Genomic DNA, 5,620 nt, shown 5'->3' with positions numbered 1-5,620 from the left:
TGCTGCCCGTTTCCGATAAATGGTTCAATAGATTTTCCTTTAATTTCCACCACTCCACTTGGAAAGACATTGGTGATTTGGAAAGGGCCTGACCATCTAGAACGTAGTTTTTCTGGGAATAACTTAAGTCTAGAGTTGAACAAAAGGACTATATCACCTTGTTTTAAGATTTTTCTTGATATACGTTTATCATGCCATTTTTTCGTTCTTTCTTTGTAGATTTTGGCAAGTTCCTCTAATTCGTTTATGTCAAGAATTCGCTTTTCACCAGCGGCCTTATAGTTTAAATTTAGATTTTTAATAGCCCAGTAGGCCTTATGTTCTAATTCTACCGGGAGGTGGCAAGATTTTCCATAAATAAGCTTAAATGGGGTTGTTCCTATGGGAGTTTTGTAGGCGGTTCGATATGCCCATAAAGCTTCAGATAGTTTTGATGACCAGTCTTTCCTTGAGGTGGCGACTGTTTTTTCTAATATTTGTTTAATTTCTCTTTTAGACACTTCCACTTGTCCGCTGGTTTGAGGATGGTAAGGTGTTGCTACTCGATGCTTTACACCATACTTAAACAGTAGTTTTTCGAGTACCTTAGATATGAAATGCGATCCTCCATCACTGACTACTATTCTTGGGACACCAAATCTTGGGAAAATTATATTCTTAAAGAGTCTAGTTACTACTCGTGTGTCTTTTGTTGGAGAAGCTATAACTTCAATCCATTTTGATACGTAGTCAACTGCTATGAGTATGTACTTGTTACCAAAAGAAGGCGGAAAAGGTCCCATGAAATCTATTCCCCACACATCGAAATCTCTACTTCCAAAATGCCCTTTTGTGGCATCTCGTCATGTCTAGATATGTTTCCTGTGCGTTGACATCTATCACATTTCTTGATGGCGTTATGTACATCTTTCCATATGTTTGGCCAATAAAGACCGGCTTGTAGGATTTTAGAACAGGTCTTGGATGTACTTGCATGTCCACCATAAGGGGCGGAGTGACAATGTTGGATTATACTTTCTACCTCTTCTTCAGGTATACACCGACGGAAGATACCATCGGGGCCTCTTTTGAAAAGTAAAGGGTCATCCCAATAATAATGTTTTATGTCATGGAAGAATCGTTTCTTTTGTTGGTAAGATAGATTAGGTGGAACTATTCCGGCAGCTAAATAATTGACGAGATCGGCGTACCATGGTGTAACACATATAGCTAGGGTGGTCACTACCTGTTTATCAGCTTTATTTTCTTCCAAAGTAGCTATAAGTTTATCGTACGAGAAATCATCGTTGATCGATGTTCTTTCCGGTTCCAGGTTTTCAAGTCTAGAGAGGTGATCTGTTACTACGTTTTCAGTTCCTTTCTTATCTTTGATATCCAAATCGAATTCTTATAGCAACAAAATCCACCTTAGGAGTCTAGGTTTAGCGTCCTTTTTTGTTCAGAGGTACTTAATGGCGGCGTGGTCAGTGTAAACGATTATTTTAGCTCCGACCAAGTAAGAACGAAATTTATCTAGTGCAAATACTACTGCTAAAAGTTCTTTCTCGGTCGTGGCGTAATTCATTTGTGCTTCGTCTAGGGTTCTACTTGCGTAATATATGACGTGAAGCTTTTTATCCTTTCGTTGTCCTAAGACAGCACCTACGGCGTAGTCACTTGCGTCACACATTATTTCGAATGGTTCATTCCAATCTGGGGCCTGCATTATGGGCGCGGAGATCAATGCTTGTTTAAGCGTTTGAAATGCTTCTAAACATTTATTGTCAAAGATGAATTCAGCATCTTTCATCAATAATCCGGTTAAAGGTTTAGTTATTTTAGAGAAATCTTTAATGAATCGTCGGTAAAAACCGGCATGTCCTAAGAAGCTTCGTACTTCTCTCACAGTTTTCGGAGGTTGAAGGTTTTCGATTACTTCTATTTTGGCTTTGTCTACTTCAATTCCTCTATTTGATATGATGTGTCCTAAAACAATTCCTTCTTGTACCATAAAGTGACATTTTTCCCAATTAAGTACTAGGTTTACTTTTACACATCGTTCTAGAACTCTTTCTAGGTTTTCAAGACATTCTTCAAAGCTTTGTCCACATACGGAAAAATCATCCATAAATAATTCCATGATGTTTTCGAGAAAATCGGCGAATATTGCCATCATGCACCTTTGGAAGGTTGCAGGAGGATTGCACAAGCCGAACGGCATTCGTCGATAAGCGAAGGTACCAAAAGGACATGTGAATGTTGTCTTTTCTTGGTCATCAGGATGAATTGGTATTTGAAAGAAGCCTGAGTATCCGTCTAGATAGCAGAAATGAGAATGTTTTGCTAATCGTTCTAACATCTGGTCAATCAATGGTAAAGGGAAATGATCTTTTCGGGTTGCTTTGTTTAGTTTCCTATAGTCAATGCACATTCTCCATTCCGATTCGATTCGTTTGGTTATAGTTTCTCCTTTTTCATTTTCAATAACTGTTATACCTCCTTTCTTTGGTACTATGTGTACAGGACTAACCCATTTGCTATCAGATATAGGATATATGATACCTGCCTCTAATAACTTTGTTACTTCCTTTTTCACTACCTCACTCAGGATCGGGTTTAGTCTCCTCTGATGTTCCCTAGAAGTTTTACAGTCTTCTTCTAGCATGATGTGGTGCATACAAATAGAAGGACTTATCCCTTTAAGATCGGTGATGTTGTATCCTAGTGCGGTTGGGTATTTTCTTAAGATATGTAGGAGTTTTTCGGTTTCGAGTTTTCCTAGGTCTGCATTAACTATCACTGGTCGTTCAAGTTCTAAGTCTAGGAATTCATATCTCAGATTTTTGGGAAGTGTTTTCAGGTCGAGGTTTGGTTTCTTAAGGCATTGCGTAGGATCCGATGTCATTGCTAAACATTGGTTAAGTCTGTCTTCTACACGATAGTCAGACAATTTGTCATTTTCTAACTCTGTTTCTTTTATGCATTCATCGATGATATCCATGAAGTAACATGTGTCGTCTATTGCAGGTGCTTTCAAAAATTGGGAAAGAATGAACTCAATTTTCTCTTCTCCTACTTCGAAAGTGAGTCGTCCTCGTTTTACGTCTATGATAGCACCGACGGTTGCTAAGAATGGTCTTCCCAATATAATGGGTGTAACTTCATCTTCATTTATGTCCATAATTATAAAATCGGTTGGAATGTAGAATTGACCTATGCGCACGGGAACGTTTTCAAGAATTCCTACAGGATATCTAACGGAACGATCTGCTAATTGCATAGATATTTTAGTTGGTCTTAATTCTCCCATTTCGAGTTTCTTGCATATGGATAAAGGCATAACACTGATACCGGCTCCTAAATCGCATAGAGCTTTGTCTATGACAAATTTTCCTATGTGACAGGGTATAGAGAAACTACCAGGATCTTTAAGTTTAGGAGGCATATTCTGGATTATAGCGCTGCATTCAGCAGTGAGTGTAACGATTTCGCTCTCTTCAAGTGTCCTTTTATTAGAAAGAATTTCTTTTAAGAACTTAGTATATGAGGGCATCTGCGTAATAGCTTCTGTAAAAGGAATTGTGACGTTTAATTATTTCAGTAAGTCAACAAATTTTTTAAATTGACCCGCATCTTTGGTTTTAATAAGCCTTTGAGGGTAAGGGATAGGTGGTTTATAAGGTGGTGGAGGTACATAAGGTTCTTTCTTTTCTACGGTTTCCTTATTACTCTCCTCCTTTTCCTTAGGTTTATTTTCTTCCTCAGTTGACTTTTTAGAGTTTTGGTTTTCAATTCTTGGATCAGACGGTCCTTCTACCTCTGTTCCACTTCTCAATATGATTGCATGAGCGTGGCTTTTCGGATTAGATTGGGGCTGTCCAGGAAATGTACCAGTTGGGGCAGCGGTAGGCGCTTGTTGTTGAGCTACTTGTGATATTTGTGTTTCCAGCATTTTGTTATGGGTAGCCAGGGCATCTACTTTACTTGCTAGTTGTTTAGTTTGTTCGCTAGTGTGTAGATTCTGGTTTAAGAAATCTTTATTGGTTTGCTGTTGAGAAGCTATGAAGTTCTCCATCATGATTTCCAAGTTGGATTTCCTAGGAACATTATTGTTAGGTGTGGATGGGGTCGGCTTTTGATATCCAGGGGGTATAGTTTGGGCTTGACTGGGAGCTTGTCCTGGTGCGTATAAAGCATTATTGCTCTTATATGAAAAATTAGGATGGTTCTTCCAGTTTGAGTTATAGGTATGCGAGTAGGGATTTCCTTGAGCATAATTCACTTGCTCTGCTTGGATTCCTGTTAGGAGTTGACAATCTGCAGGAGTGTGACCTTGGATTCCATAGACTTCGCAATTTTGAGTTGCGGCAACCACGGTGGCTGGAGGTGATACATTTAAACTTTCAATTTTCTGGGCCAGAGCATCCACTTTTGCATTAACATAATCAAGGCTACTTATCTCGTACATGCCACTTTTCGTTTGAGGTTTCTCTATCATTGTTCGGTCGCTTCCCCACTGATAATGGTTTTGGGCCATGCTTTCGTTAAGTTGATAAGCATCGGTGTAAGGTTTATCCATAAGCGCACCACCTGCGGCGGCATCTATTGTTAACCTTGTGTTGTATAAGAGACCATTATAGAAGGTATGAATTACTAACCAGTCCTCTAAACCATGGTGTGGATAAAGTCTCATCATATCTTTGTATCTTTCCCATGCTTCCAAAAGAGACTCGTTATCTTTCTGTTTAAATCCATTTATCTGGGCTCTCAACATAGCTGTTTTGCTTGGAGGAAAATATCGAGCAAGAAAGACTTTCTTCAACTCATTCCATGTGGTGACCGAGTTTGAAGGAAGAGACTGAAGCCATCTTCTAGCTTTATCTCTTAACGAGAAGGGAAAAAGACAAAGTCGAATCGCCTCTGAAGTGACACCATTAGCTTTAACAGTATCAGCATATTGTACAAATACGGATAAATGAAGGTTTGGATCCTCGGTAGGATTTCCAGAGAATTGATTCTGTTGCACTGCTTGTAACAGCGAAGGTTTAAGTTCGAAGTTGTTTGCTTCGATTGCGGGTGGAGAAATACTCAAATGCGGCTCATCTTGCGATGGAGCGGCGTAATCTCGAAGAGCACGAGCTGGTTTTGCCTTCTCGGGTATCGGCGAAGGAAGAAGATTTTTGAGGTCGGGCACTTCGATAGGAGGGAGATTGTTTGCAGCACGATATTCCTGAATTCGTCGTAAGACTCGGAGATATAGTTCAATGTCGTTGATTTGTAAGTAAAACGGCTCGCCTTGTGAGCGAGTGTGTGGCATACAAATCAACGAAAGAAAGAAAAAAATTTGCCTTAGTCTCTACAGCATAACAGAAGGGTTACGATATCGACTAAATAAAAGTCCCCGGCAACGGCGCCAAAAACTTGATCGCGACTTTATAAGTCTATTGGGGTACTAACTGCAAGTGCACAGTTCTATCGTGTAGTTTTAAAAGATATCGATCCCACAGGGACTTATGAATCAATATACCGTTTTTCTAAGGTTACTTCGTAAAGCTAAGGCGGATGATACTTTGATGATTAGGGGGAAAAGTAAAACTAAAATTGGATCTAATTTAAATATCAATTAAGCGGATATCGGTAT

The 5,620-nt window shown here is 39.3% G+C and overlaps 1 non-coding gene across 1 annotated transcript; it reads left to right on the top strand.

Moving 5' to 3' along the window:
* Window positions 1-4,646: 4,646 nt before the first annotated feature.
* LOC127133358 (small nucleolar RNA R71) lies at window positions 4,647-4,753 on the top strand. Its single transcript, XR_007807338.1, has one exon. It is a non-coding gene; the product is annotated as a small nucleolar RNA R71 (small nucleolar RNA).
* The last annotated feature ends 867 nt before the right edge of the window (window positions 4,754-5,620 follow it).

This window comes from Lathyrus oleraceus, chromosome 3 (genome assembly GCF_024323335.1).
Source record: "Lathyrus oleraceus cultivar Zhongwan6 chromosome 3, CAAS_Psat_ZW6_1.0, whole genome shotgun sequence".
NCBI classification, from domain to species: domain Eukaryota; kingdom Viridiplantae; phylum Streptophyta; class Magnoliopsida; order Fabales; family Fabaceae; genus Lathyrus; species Lathyrus oleraceus.
Note: the sequence above shows the minus strand (reverse complement) of the source record. Positions and strands in the feature narration are given on the sequence as shown.